The 15746-nt window shown below is 45.0% G+C and overlaps 1 long non-coding RNA gene and 1 pseudogene across 1 annotated transcript in view; both read right to left on the minus strand.

Annotated features, from left to right (window-relative positions):
- The window catches only part of LOC136482737 (uncharacterized), a 251724-nt gene that overhangs the window by 62184 nt on the left and 173794 nt on the right, over window positions 1-15746 (minus strand). The gene's annotated exons all lie outside the window — the stretch shown is intronic.
- Window positions 5649-14427, minus strand: LOC136483921 (indole-2-monooxygenase-like; annotated as a pseudogene).

Below are 15746 nucleotides of genomic sequence, written 5' to 3' on the forward strand. Positions count from 1 at the left end.
GGTTAGTTCTTCCTGCTTCCCGGTACAGCGACGACGAGTGTTCTGTGCAGTGCTGCAAATGCTTTGTTCTTAAAATAACTGGCGCACATGCACGTACAACAATATGAACTATGGATAGCTACTACAAAAATATCTAGGTTGTCAAGTTCAGCACGAGTTTTTTTTGTCCTACTTGTTAGTTTGTTGTTTATTTTCCCCTTTCGTGTCATGATTGGTGACCATTTTGGAATTGATAGACTCAGAACAATGGTCTTGGCCACGAAAGGTCGACACCTATACACCTCCGTGATCCATGATTGGTGATTTTGTGCGTTTTGGCCATGAAAGCCGGACACCTACACCTAGCTCGGTGATCTATGATTGTGTGCTGAATTTGTGCACATGATTTCATTTGATGTAAAAATTCTCTCGGCTCGTGCCCTGTCTATCATCTAGCCTTGGAACACCCACGTATCCTTCGTCCCAGCCTGCTACCAAATTTACTGCCATTCAATCCTCGTGCTCTAATTGCATAGGCCTCATTGGTTTCCATGTCACCACTGCTTGCTGCAACCTTCATTGGTTCTCCTTCCAATCAGCTACCTTTAATTTCCTTCAGCCCCATCTGTTCACCTCCACACTGTTGCTTTGTCATTGTAACATTTTGTGTTGTGGTATGACATCCTTGAAGAATATGGTTTTATGAATGGTAACATATGGCGGACCTCTCCATTGGTAACTGACAATTGAAACTTGACTGCATTCAAAAACCTGTGGCTACTACAGGAGCAGTGGGCATTTGATTTTAGTGATGAGATTTGCCTGTTGGTAGTCATTAATTTTGTAACAAAAGTTGGGTTAGTCATTCACAATTTTTGTTGGCACAACATACAAGCCATATGAGGTGGCATATTATTTGCTCATTGTTTTTATTTCAAAATTCTACAACAATAAGTGCCTGCCAATTTTTATCAATATTTTGTAATAAAAGATATTTTGTAGCCTATCTACACGGTGGATGCTAGGAAACCATCCACCCGTGCATGCTAGCAAACCATCCACGTTAGTCCTTCTAGAATGAAGGAAAGGCGAATGAATTTTAAAATTTGTTGATTCATGTCAAAATTAAGAAAAACATATGAGAAAAAATGGACAGAAAGTTGCCCCCCCCCCCCACCCAACCGATGGAAAGTTGATTCAAGTGGTAATGTAGCGCATGTTTTGTACTCTTCATGTTCAACCTAAGGGAGTCACTACTTTGCTAGTAAAATCATATATAATTTGTGTCCCATTTCCTAGGACATGCCTACCCCTCCTCCTAACCCAAGCCTGTGTCCCCAGCGCTCCACGACACCGCTGCCACCTCTCCATCCACCAGCATGACGATGAAGTCAACATCTAGCGCCACGTTTGGCGCCCTCATTAGCGGGCCTCCTCTGGATCGAATCTCACACCAACATTCTACAGTCCCGCTGAACATGACCATCATCGTCAAGTCCCTTGTGCTGATCACCCTCGAGTTGAAGCTACCTGACTTCACCTGCTGGTTAGCCTTCTTCCTCTCCTTGTCCGGCAAATTTGGCCTTCACCCGTACATCCACGGCATGGTGGCTTCATAGTCCTGATGACCGATCTTGGCGGCGACTAGCTCCTATGTCCACAACTGACTCCTCAGCTCTGTTGCGAATGACGTTCTTTGCCTCGCCCTTGAGATGGACCAAATGGCCTGCCAGCTCTAGAATGCCATCGAGGGCCTCTTCCAGGCGAACAAGGCTCCCTGTGTCGTCTTCCTCAATCATGAGTTCCAGTACATGACTCAGGGTGTCGCCTGTCCATCGATGAGTATTGCTAGAAGAAAAAGGCTACCACTGATGCGCTCCATAATGCTGGCCACACCATCCTTGACTCATAGCTCGTCCTCAACCTGCTGTGTGGCCTCAACCCTCGGTTCTCCAGCACGACTTACAATACCATCGACTCTAATCTACTGCCTGACTACGCCATGGCTTGCAAGAAGCTGGTTCTGAATGTTGGGGTTTAGTCCCACATCGTGTAGCGATGGTGAGGGAGCACAACATATAAGTTGAGAAGCCCCCACCTATCAGGCTAGTCTTTTGGGTTGAGCAAAGTCATGGGCCTTATATGTTGTCAGCTTCGGTGGACCCTGGGACCTATGGGAGCATAGGCTCGTGGTAACGAGCTGAGCCGGGTTCAAGCCAGCTCCAAGATCGAGAACTCAGTGGTTACCACCGGTTCTAATATCAGAGCAAGTACCCAAGGTCAGAGAAAGCTAAACCCGATAAAAAATCTTGAGCGTCAGATATGGCGGGGCACCCCGATGTTTGATTAAGGGGAGATTGGTGGGGTTTAGTCCCACATCGTGTAGTGATGGTGGGGGAGCACAATATATAAGGCGGGAGAAGCCCCCACCTATTAGGCTAGTGTTTTGGTTTGAGCAAAGTCATGGGCCTTATATGTTGTTAGCTCCAGGTGGACCCTGGGACCTGTGGGAGCGTAGGCTCGTGGTAACGAGCTAGGCCGACTTCAAGCTAGCTCCAAGATCGAGAACTCAGTGTCACCACCTGTTCCAACAATTGGTATCAAAGCCAGTACCCGAGGTCAGAAAAAGCTAAACCCGATAAAAAATACGAGCGTCACATATATGGCGGAGGCAGCCTGATGTGCGACTATGGGGGAGATTGTTGCGGTTAAGTCCCACATCGGATATTGATGGTGGGGGAGCATAACATATAAGATGGGGGCAGTCCAACCTATTAGGCTAGTCTTTTTGGTTGAGTTAGGCCCAATGCCTTGGTATGTTGGAGCTCCGGTGGACCTGGGACCTGTGGGAGCGCAGGCTTGTGGGAGCAAGCCGGGTCGGCTTCAAGCCAGCTCCAAGATTGAGAACTTGGTGGTCACCACTGGTTCCAACACTCAAGGAACTCCGTCTTGCCAATGAGGGCAAGGTCGCCTCGCAGACCACCCAATACGCAGGATCGCCCACTTGTGCCACGGTCTGCCATGCATCCTCCTCTGACCTAGGCACCCGAAGCTAGGGCGAATGGCTGCAGCAACACTTGCGGCAGTTCTGCTGACGGCAGTGATGGCCCTGGTGGCCGCCGGGCAGTGGTGGTGGCAGGCAAACACAACAAGAGGAAGGGCTGCAGCGGCAGCAGTGGTGGCCGGTACCAAGGCGATGGTCACGGTGCCTCACCACTGGTTGGCCCCTGGATGTGCTTCGCTCCCTGGGGCCTACAGTAGCCATAGTGGCGTCCCCCCGGCGCCGCAGCCCACCTAGCGCGCAGTGGGTGCCCTCGGTGAGTTGGGCGTGACCCCACTGGCACACACCGCCTTAGCTGCGGGATAAATTGTTAATGTTGCGCTAATCTATAATGTACACTGTAGCACAATGTCATTCCCTTTTGGATAATCACCACTCTTGACTTTGGGGCTCTAAGCTTTAGTTCTTTGCCACATCAAATGTTTGGATACTAGTTAGGAGTATTAAATATAGACTTGTTACAAAACTAATTGTATAAGCCATGACTAATTCTCAAGACGAATCTATTAAGCCTGATTAGCCCATGATCAGCCCATGTGATGCTACAGTAAACATGTGCTAATCATGGATTAATTAGGCTTAATAAATTTATCTCATGAATTAGTCTCGGCTTATGCAATTAGTTTTATAATTAGCTTATGTTTAGTCCTCCTAATTGCTATCTAAACATCAGATGTGACAGGGACTGAAGTTTAGTCATGGGATCCAAACTTGCCATGGTCAGCAGTAAGGGCATCTTTGGTTGGTGGCCTGGCACGCATCTCACCCATCAGACATCCATTCGAGCCACCGGGTGTACGAAATCCATGGCCTGGGGCTGCTGCCTGGCCGCAGAACCAAACAGTGCCTAAGAGCCTAGGGCATGACATGAAATTTGGAAACTGCACCATGTTTGCATGAGTTCTGACCGATTTGAGAAGAATGGAAGGGTCAAGAACCCAGTGGCTGCTAAGATTATAGCACTTATCACATCGGCCAATTCACACATTTTGCACACACACTAAAGCAAAATGGAAACAGTTAGTATAACAGAAATGATTTTTGGTCTCCAAAAGTAATAGAGCTAGTATCATTATATTAAAAGAAAAAAATAGGAGAGCCTTTTATTCTATATGCAAATGGGCAAGGAGTGTATGAATGATATCGTAACTGCTCACACCATCTAAATGACTAGCTAAATCAACACATTTCTGGGAGGTAATGACAAAACTGGAGAAGTTAAATACCATGCGCCTTCTCATATTCTTGACCTCCGTGAACCAAGAGAAGACAAGATAGAAGCCAAGAGAGAGATGAATGCAAGACAGAAGACAATTTGCAGTGGCTGATATGCAAGTAAATTGATGTGACATTGGAGGTTACCAAACTACAGTCTTTCTTTTCCCTCTCGAGGTTATTATTGTGGTGTAGATGCTACAACTCTTCTCCACAATTGTTCCTCAATGGGGAATCCTAGACTAAATTTGCTGATACATTGTAAAAGCTGAGTTACCCAATAGAATGCCCTGTATAAAAACTAGAGAAGACAACATGAAAAAATGTGATACTAGTTGACCTCAAATGCCTTGTACCATGCTTGTTACTTGTAATTCTGAATCTTGCTTCGAGGAAAAACTTGTGTCTACAAGATCGTCGATTGTAATTAGACATACTTGTATAAAAAAGCAGCATGGTGTTGCCTAATGTTTGTTTTTATGATGAAACGGTTCTTTTTAACTAAACAACAAAAAAACATAATCAAAATATATAATCCATTTCCTCACTTATGCATATTCCCTATTGCATAATCACCCAATCTTCATTCTGGCCAACGAGGTAGTACATACTATCCTTATCGTGTTCACTATCCATACACAAGCATGTAAGTTGGAAACTTTACTTAAGTTTGCATGAGCTTTGACCAATCTGACAAGAATGAAAGGATCAAGAACTGAATGGCTGGTAATGATAATCACAAATTCATGCATTCTGCACGCACGCGATAGAAACATTAACACAGTTAGTCCAACAAATAAAAGGAATTTTAGTCCAACTTCAGGCATCCATTTGAGGCACCGGGCGACTGAAATCAATGGCCTGGGACTGCTGCCTGACCGCACAACCAAACAGCGCCTAAGAGCCTAGAGTATGAAATTTGGAAACTACACCAAGTTTGCATGAGTTCTCACTGATCTGAGAAGAATGGAAGGGTCAAGAACCCAGTCGAGTCTTAGGAACAGGTTGCCAGCATTAGCCATCTTAGCACTACCTGTTCGCCCTTTTATTTTTTTGTGTTACCGTTATGCTAAAGCTGTAGGCATCATCTTAGTTCTGGATAGGCCGGAGTACTTTTAGAATCTTGTATGATCATGATGTTCATAGAAGCTTCCTTTGTCTAAAAACTATATTGTTCACAAACTTGGAACAATCCATAGTGCGGCTTCATATATATTGAAGGGACATGCGTTCAATACATATGTGCAAACAACTTTCTTTCTGACTCTGCATACAACTACTTAAACCCACAAAATACATAGAGCAGGTACACAAATTCACATGCAGGCCTTACATTCATAGATCATATATAAGCACATAATTTACGGAGCATCCTGCATCAGATTATGCGTAGCTAGCGGTACCAGGTAGTTTTCGGAACAAGGATACGGTTCTCCTTTCAGTGAACCGTCAATCCGAAAACCTCTGTCATATCATTATCCTCCTTCTCCATGCCAGCTGGCAGCCCCCAATAAAAACAGTACACGAGGTTTGCCAGCATGATCTCAACAGTAGCCAACCCAAAGTTGATGCCAGGGCACATCCTTCGACCGGCTCCAAATGGTATGAACTGAAAATCATTCCCCTTCAAGTCGATGGTCGTGGCGCTACCACCGTCCCTGAACCTCTCTGGCATGAACTTCTCCGCTTTCCCCCATGACTCTAGATGTCTACAGACAGCCCAAGCGTTGATGACGACTCGAGTTCGAGAGGGGATTGTATACCCATCGATGTTACAATCCACCATGGACTGGTGAGGCAAGAGTAGTGGGGCAGGTGGGTGTAACCTTAGCGTCTCCTTCACAACAGCTCTCAGATAGGCCAGGCTATCTAGGTTCTCTTCCTTGACCATTTCCTGTCCATTTGGTGTCTTGTTCCTTACCTCAGCTCTTGTAGCTTTGTCATGAGATGAGGGTGGCACATGAGCTCTACCATGGCAAGTTCAAGGACCAAGAATGATGTGCTGGTGCCCGCATTGAACATGTCCTGGGTGTGGGTAATTTAGGATAAGTATGTCAATCGAAAATGACACAATCTATAATAGATCTACTTTTGTTCTCTAAAGAAAATGTTAATATCGGTACCTACGAGTCACTCACCATCAAGACATCCTTGATATGGTCCCTGGTGATACTGTACTCTTGCTGAACAGAGAGCATCACGTCAACAAAGTCTGTGCCCTCTTCTTGCTCAGCTAGGTCGCCACAGCGATCATTGAAGCTTCACCTCTCATGGTCGCTTATGATATTTTCAAGTACCTCGTCCCATCATTCATGCGTCTCGTCTGGCTTTCTGCTCTCAAACCTGGTGAACATACCTAGAGAGTTCACTAGCCCTGGGAAATAGTTTTCTAGGCTAAACCCTGCATACAGGGTAGAGTTCATCTCAATCAGCTCCCAGAGGGTCTTGTTCCGGCCGTCTTGCCTGAAGAACTTGCCCGACACCACGCAGCACACGATGTCATTGGTGAACGTGTCCATCGCGTTGCTCATGTCTACTGCCATGCCTGCAGCCATGGCCTCCTTCAGCTTGGCCATGACTAGGCGCACCTAGTATTAACAAAATGAATGAAATATTATTACATATGGAAAGAATTTTATGTGACCGATCGCGTGACGCGCGCCCGCGCCCGTGCCGGAGAGGAAGAAGAAGGTGGCTAGGGTTCCGGTGAGGGTCGCTGATGTTGGAGAACGGAAGCTCACCGGCATTAGGATTTCAAGGTAAGGAGATCTCCTCACCAGTAGGCTTAGAAGCGGTTTCGGGGGCAGCGGCGGGGAAATGGCGGTGGAGGCGGGCTAGACTGCGCCAGGGTGGGGCGACGGGGTAGTAGGAGACAGTGGTTGGACTGGGCTAGCAGCGTGGGGCGGAGCTCACTAGGCCTTGCCCTGTGATCAGGGGAGGGCGGGGTCGAGGGACAGGGACGGCAGGTGGGTGGCGTGACGCGGTGAGGTATTGGGAGCGGCCGGTCAGCTGGTGCTGGGGGCGGTGGGAGCGAGGACGAGGAAGACGCCAGCTGGGGAGATGCCCTGTGGTGAGGGGAGGGCATGGTCGAGGAGGCAGCGGCGGGAGGTGGGTGGGGTGGCAATGCGGTGGGAGCGCCGGCCTGCGGGCGGTGGATGGGAGAGGGTGGGGACAGCGGAGGAAGGGTGTGTGGAGGGTATGACGCGAGGAGGAAGAAGGATCACGCGTGTGGGCCTGCGTGGCACGCTCCTCTATTGCATGACTGGTCGCGCAATTTCAGCCTGCCATTACATAGGGCCTGAATTCATGCATTCTCTTTCATCCCCTACTATACCTAATAATAACCTTCCGATAAAATAAGCTGTTACCTCCTCTTGGCGGGCATGAGGAAACGAGTTCACCTTCTTGATGGTGAAGAGGTGCGTGGCGACAAGCTTTTTACTTTCCACCAATAATCGCCGTAAGGACCAAAACCGATTGTCGACTGACCTGTACAGGAAGTTGTGCAGGACCTTGGACGTCGGCAGCGAGGCGAAGACGTGGTCAAGCGTGTGCAGGACCGCCGGTGCCTGCGCGCGGGGAGGAGGCGACGAGGTTGGGGACGCTGCCGAGTTGAAGGGGCATGAGGCCACCGCCACGGTCGTGCTTGGCGGCGAGGTCACGGAGGCAGACGTGTCGGAGATCGCCGATGCGTTGCAGGTGGCCGATGACCGGCAGCCTCCCTGGAGGTGACGGCAGGAGAGGATTCGACTGCTTCGTTTCGTCGTCGCTGGCGTTGGGGGGTTGGTGGAGGCGTTCAGCAGATGACAGGTAGCAGCACTAGCATGAGAGGCACGACGACGAACCAAAGTTGCCGTTGTGATACTAGTGGCGTCGTAGTGGACACCAGCATAAACTGGTACACTACGTGCAACAAGTGAAGAGCCGCCATGGATAGATGGTTAGTTCTTCCTGCTTCCCGGTAGAGCGACGACGAGTGTTCTGTGCAGTGCTGCAAATGCTTTGTTCTTAAAATAACTGGCGCACATGCACGTACAACAATATGAACTATGGATAGCTACTGACAAAAATATCTAGGTTGTCAAGTTCAGCACGAGTTTTTTTTTGTCTACTTGTTAGTTTGTTGTTTATTTTCCCCTTTCGTGCCATGATTGGTGACCATTTTGGAATAGATAGACTCAGAACAATGGTCTTGGCCACGAAAGGTCGACACCTATACACCTCCGTGATCCATGATTGGTGATTTTGTGCGTTTTGGCCACGAAAGCCGGACACCTACACCTAGCTCGGTGATCTATGATTGTGTGCTGAATTTGTGCACATGAATTCATTTGATGTAAAAATTCTCTAGGCTCCTGCCCTGTCTACCATCTAGCCTTGGAACACCCATCGTATCTTTCGTCCCTGCCTGCTACCAAATTTACTGCCATTCAATCCTCGTGCTCTAATTGCATAGGCCTCATTGGTTTCCATGTCACCACTACTGCTTGCAGCAACCTTCATTGGTTCTCCTTCCAATCAGCTACCTTTAAACTTTCCTTCAGCCCCATCTGTTCACCTCCACACTGTTGCTTTGTCATGTAACATTTTGTGTTGTGGTATGGCATCCTTGAAGAATATGGTTTTATGAATGGTAACATATGGCGGACATCTCCATTGGTAACTGACAATTGAAACTTGACTGCATTCAAAAACCTGTGGCTACTACAGGAGCAGTGGGCATTTGATTTTAGTGATGAGATTTGGCTGTTGGTAGTCATTAATTTTGTAACAAAAGTTGGGTTAGTCATTCTCAATTTTTGTTGGCACAACAGACAAGCCATATGAGGTGGCATTTTATTTGCTCATTGTTTTTATTTCAAAATTCAACAACAATAAGTGCTTGCCATTTTTATCAATATTTTATAATAAAAGATATTTTGTAGCCTATCTACACGGTGGATGCTAGGAAACCATCCACCCGTGCATGCTAGCAAACCATCCACGTTAGTCCTTCTAGAATGAAGGAAAGGCGAATGAATTTTAAAATTTGTTGATTCATGTCAAAATTAAGAAAAACATATGAGAAAAAAATGGACAGAAAGTTGTCCCCCCCCCACCCAACCGATGGAAAGTTGAGATTCAAGTGGTAATGTAGCGCATGTTTTGTACTCTTCATGTTCAACCTAAGGGAGTCACTACTTTGCTAGTAAAATCATATAAAAAATCATGTATAAGCCATGACTAATTCCCAAGACGAATCTATTAAGCCTGATTAGTCCATGGTTAGCCCTTGTGATGCTACAGTAAACATGCCACCGGGTGTACGAAATCCATGGCCTGGGGCTGCTGCCTGGCCGCAGAACAAAACAGTGCCTAAGAGCCTAGGGCATGACATGAAATTTTGAAACTACACCAAGTTTGCATGAGTTCTGACCGATTTGAGAAGAATGGAAGGGTCAAGAACCCAGTGGCTGCTAAGATTATAGCACTTATCACATTGGCCAATTCACACATTTTGCACACACACTAAAGCAAAATGGAGACCTTTTTTTTTGGTCTCCAAAAGTAATAGAGCTAGTATCATTATATTATAAGAAAAAATAGGAGACCTTTTATTCTATATGCAAATGGGCAAGGAGTGTATGAATGATATCGTAACTGCTCACACCGTCTAAATGAGTAGCTAAATCAACACATTTCTGGGAGGTAATGACAAAACTGGAGAAGTTAAATACCATGCGCCTTCTCATATTCTTGACCTCCGTGAACCAAGAGAAGACAAGATAGAAGCCAAGAGAGAGATGAATGCAAGACAGAAGACAATTTGCAGTGGCTGATATGCAAGTAAATTGATGTGACATTGGAGGTTACCAAACTACAGTCTTTCTTTTCCCTCTCGAGGTTATTATTGTGGTATAGATTCTACAACTCTTCTCCACAATTGTTCCTCAATGGGGAATCCTAGACTAAATTTGCTGATACATTGTAAAAGCTGAGTTACCCAATAGAATGCCCTGTATAAAAAAGTAGAGAAGACAACATGAAAAAATGTGATACTAGTTGACTTCAAATGCCTTGTACCATGCTTGTTACATGTAATTCTGAATCTTGCTTCGAGGAAAAACTTGTGTGTACAAGATCGTCAATTGTAATTACACATACTTGTATAAAAAAGCAGCATGGTGTCGCCTAATGTTTGTTTTTATGATCAAACGGTTCTTTTTAACTAAACAACAAAAAAACATAATCAAAATATATAATCCATTTCCTCACGTATGCATATTCCCTATTGCATAATCACCCAATCTTGATTCTGGCCGACGAGGTAGTACATACTATCCTTATCGTGTTCACTATCCATCCACAAGCATGCAAGTTGGAAACTTTACTAAGTTTGCATGAGCTTTGACCAATCTGACAAGAATGAAAGGATCAAGAACTGAATGGCTGGTAATGATAATCACAAATTCATGCATTCTGCACGCACGTGATAGAAACATTAACACAGTTAGTCCAACAAATAAAACGAATTTTAGTCCAACTTCACGCATCCATTTGAGGCACCGGGTGACTGAAACCAATGGCCTGGGACTGCTGCCCGACCGCACAACCAAACAGCGCCTAAGAGCCTAGAGTATGAAATTTGGAAACTACACCAAGTTTGCATGAGTTCTCACCGATCTGAGAAGAATGGAAGGGTCAAGAACCCAGTGGAGTCTTAGGAACAGGTTGCCGACATTAGCCATCTTAGCACTACCTGTTCGCCCTTTTTATTTTTTGTGTGTTACCGTTATGCTAAAGCTGTAGGCATCATCTTAGTTCTGGATAGGCCGGACTACTTTTAGAATCTTGTATGATCTTGATGTTCATAGAAGCTTCCTTTGTCTAAAAACATACCTAGAGAGTTCACAAGCTACCGATAAAAAAAGCTGTTACCTCCTCTTGGCGGGCATGACGAAACGAGTTCACCTTCTTGATGGTGAAGAGGTGCGTGGCGACAAGTTTTTTACTTTCCACCATTAATCGCCGTAAGGACCAAAACCGATTGTCGATGACCTGTACAGGAAGTTGTGCAAGACCTTGGACGTCGGCCGCGAGGCAAAGACGTGGTCAAGCGTGTGCAGGACCGCCGGCGCCGCGCGCGGCGAGGAGGCGACGAGGTTGGGGACGCTGCCGAGTTGAAGGAGCATGAGGCCGCTGCCACGGTCATGCTTGGCGGCGAGGTCACGGAGGCAGACGTGTGGGAGATCGCCGTTGCATTGCAGGTGTCCGATGACCGGCAGCCTCGCTAGAGGTGATGGCAGGAGAGGATTCGACCCCATCTGTTCACCTCCACACTGTTGCTCCACACTGTTGCTTTCCTTCAGCCCCATCTGTTCACCTCCACACTGTTGCTTTGTCTTGTAACATTTTGTGTTGTGGTACGACATCCTTGAAGAATATGGTTTTATGAATGGTAACATATGGCGGACATCTCCATTGGTAACTGACAATTGAAACTTGACTGCATTCAAAAACCTGTGGCTACTACAGGAGCTGTGGGCATTTGATTTTAGTGATGAGATTTGCCTGTTGGTAGTCATTAATTTTGTAACAAAAGTTGGGTTAGTCATTCACAATTTTTGTTGGCACAACATACAAACCATATGAGGTGGCATATTATTTGCTCATTGTTTTTATTTCAAAATTCTACAACAATAAGTGCCTGCCAATTTTTATCAATATTTTATAATAAAAGATATTTTGTAGCCTATCTACACGGTGGATGCTAGGAAACCATCCACCCGTGCATGCTAGCAAACCATCCACGTTAGTCCTTCTAGAATGAAGGAAAGGCGAATGAATTTTAAAATTTGTTGATTCATGTCAAAATTAAGAAAAACATATGAGAATAAATGGACAGAAAGTTGCCCCCCCCCACCCAACCGATGGAAAGTTGATTCAAGTGGTAATGTAGCGCATGTTTTGTACTCTTCATGTTCAACCTAAGGGAGTCACTACTTTGCTAGTAAAATCATATATAAAATCATGTATAAGCCATGACTAATTCCCAAGACGAATCTATTAAGCCTGATTAGTCCATGATTAGCCCATGTGATGCTACAGTAAACATGCCACCGGGTGTACGAAATCCATGGCCTGGGGCTGCTGCCTGGCCGCAGAACAAAACAGTGCCTAAGAGCCTAGGGCATGACATGAAATTTCGAAACTACACCAAGTTTGCATGAGTTCTGACCGATTTGAGAAGAATGGAAGGGTCAAGAACCCAGTGGCTGCTAAGATTATAGCACTTATCACATTGGCCAATTCACACATTTTGCACACACACTAAAGCAAAATGGAAACAGTTAGTATAACAGAAATTTTTTTTGGTCTCCAAAAGTAATAGAGCTAGTATCATTATATTATAAGAAAAAATAGGAGACCTTTTATTCTATATGCAAATGGGCAAGGAGTGTATGAATGATATCGTAACTGCTCACACAGTCTAAATGACTAGCTAAATCAACACATTTCTGGGAGGTAATGACAAAACTGGAGAAGTTAAATACCATGCGCCTTCTCATATTCTTGACCTCCGTGAACCAAGAGAAGACAAGATAGAAGCCAAGAGAGAGATGAATGCAAGACAGAAGACACTTTGCAGTGGCTGATATGCAAGTAAATTGATGTGACATTGGAGGTTACCAAACTACAGTCTTTCTCTTCCCTCTCGAGGTTATTATCGTGGTATAGATTCTACAACTCTTCTCCACAATTGTTCCTCAATGGCGAATCCTAGACTAAATTTGCTGATACATTGTAAAAGCTGAGTTACCCAATAGAATGCCCTGTATAAAAAAGTAGAGAAGACAACATGAAAAAATGTGATACTAGTTGACTTCAAATGCCTTGTACCATGCTTGTTACATGTAATTCTGAATCTTGCTTCGAGGAAAAACTTGTGTGTACAAGATCGTCAATTGTAATTACACATACTTGTATAAAAAAGCAGCATGGTGTTGCCTAATGTTTGTTTTTATGATCAAACGGTTCTTTTTAACTAAACAACAAAAAAACATAATCAAAATATATAATCCATTTCCTCACTTATGCATATTCCCTATTGCATAATCACCCAATCTTGATTCTGGCCGACGAGGTAGTACATACTATCCTTATCGTGTTCACTATCCATCCACAAGCATGAAAGTTGGAAACTTTACTAAGTTTGCATGAGCTTTGACCAATCTGACAAGAATGAAAGGATCAAGAACTGAATGGCTGGTAATGAGAATCACAAATTCATGCATTCTGCACGCACGTGATAGAAACATTAACACAGTTAGTCCAACAAATAAAAGGAATTTTAGTCCAACTTCACGCATCCATTTGAGGCACCGGGTGACTAAAACCAATGGCCTGGGACTGCTGCCCGACCGCACAACCAAACAGCGCCTAAGAGCCTAGAGTATGAAATTTGGAAACTACACCAAGTTTGCATGAGTTCTCACCGATCTGAGAAGAATGGAAGGGTCAAGAACCCAGTGGAGTCTTAGGAACAGGTTGCCGACATTAGCCATCTTAGCACTACCTGTTCGCCCTTTTTATTTTTTGTGTGTTACCGTTATGCTAAAGCTGTAGGCATCATCTTAGTTCTGGATAGGCCGGACTACTTTTAGAATCTTGTATGATCTTGATGTTCATAGAAGCTTCCTTTGTCTAAAAACATACCTAGAGAGTTCACAAGCTACCGTTAAAAAAAGCTGTTACCTCCTCTTGGCGGGCATGACGAAACGAGTTCACCTTCTTGACGGTGAAGAGGTGCGTGGCGACAAGTTTTTTACTTTCCACCATTAATCGCCGTAAGGACCAAAACCGATTGTCGATGACCTGTACAGGAAGTTGTGCAAGACCTTGGACGTCGGCCGCGAGGCAAAGACGTGGTCAAGCGTGTGCAGGACCGCCGGCGCCGCGCGCGGCGAGGAGGCGACGAGGTTGGGGACGCTGCCGAGTTGAAGGAGCATGAGGCCGCTGCCACGGTCGTGCTTGGCGGCGAGGTCACGGAGGCAGACGTGTGGGAGATCGCCGTTGCATTGCAGGTGTCCGATGACCGGCAGCCTCGCTAGAGGTGATGGCAGGAGAGGATTCGACCCCATCTGTTCACCTCCACACTGTTGCTCCACACTGTTGCTTTCCTTCAGCCCCATCTGTTCACCTCCACACTGTTGCTTTGTCTTGTAACATTTTGTGTTGTGGTACGACATCCTTGAAGAATATGGTTTTATGAATGGTAACATATGGCGGACATCTCCATTCGTAACTGACAATTGAAACTTGACTGCATTCAAAAACCTGTGGCTACTACAGGAGCTGTGGGCATTTGATTTTAGTGATGAGATTTGCCTGTTGGTAGTCATTAATTTTGTAACAAAAGTTGGGTTAGTCATTCACAATTTTTGTTGGCACAACATACAAACCATATGAGGTGGCATATTATTTGCTCATTGTTTTTATTTCAAAATTCTACAACAATAAGTGCCTGCCAATTTTTATCAATATTTTATAATAAAAGATATTTTGTAGCCTATCTACACGGTGGATGCTAGGAAACCATCCACCCGTGCATGCTAGCAAACCATCCACGTTAGTCCTTCTAGAATGAAGGAAAGGCGAATGAATTTTAAAATTTGTTGATTCATGTCAAAATTAAGAAAAACATATGAGAATAAATGGACAGAAAGTTGCCCCCCCCCCCCCCACCCAACCGATGGAAAGTTGATTCAAGTGGTAATGTAGCGCATGTTTTGTACTCTTCATGTTCAACCTAAGGGAGTCACTACTTTGCTAGTAAAATCATATATAAAATCATGTATAAGCCATGACTAATTCCCAAGACGAATCTATTAAGCCTGATTAGTCCATGATTAGCCCATGTGATGCTACAGTAAACATGCCACCGGGTGTACGAAATCCATGGCCTGGGGCTGCTGCCTGGCCGCAGAACAAAACAGTGCCTAAGAGCCTAGGGCATGACATGAAATTTCGAAACTACACCAAGTTTGCATGAGTTCTGACCGATTTGAGAAGAATGGAAGGGTCAAGAACCCAGTGGCTGCTAAGATTATAGCACTTATCACATTGGCCAATTCACACATTTTGCACACACACTAAAGCAAAATGGAAACAGTTAGTATAACAGAAATTTTTTTTGGTCTCCAAAAGTAATAGAGCTAGTATCATTATATTATAAGAAAAAATAGGAGACCTTTTATTCTATATGCAAATGGGCAAGGAGTGTATGAATGATATCGTAACTGCTCACACAGTCTAAATGACTAGCTAAATCAACACATTTCTGGGAGGTAATGACAAAACTGGAGAAGTTAAATACCATGCGCCTTCTCATATTCTTGACCTCCGTGAACCAAGAGAAGACAAGATAGAAGCCAAGAGAGAGATGAATGCAAGACAGAAGACAATTTGCAGTGGCTGATATGCAAGTAAATTGATGTGACATTGGAGGTTA

Source organism: Miscanthus floridulus, chromosome 9 (assembly GCF_019320115.1).
Source record: "Miscanthus floridulus cultivar M001 chromosome 9, ASM1932011v1, whole genome shotgun sequence".
Lineage (NCBI taxonomy): Eukaryota > Viridiplantae > Streptophyta > Magnoliopsida > Poales > Poaceae > Miscanthus > Miscanthus floridulus.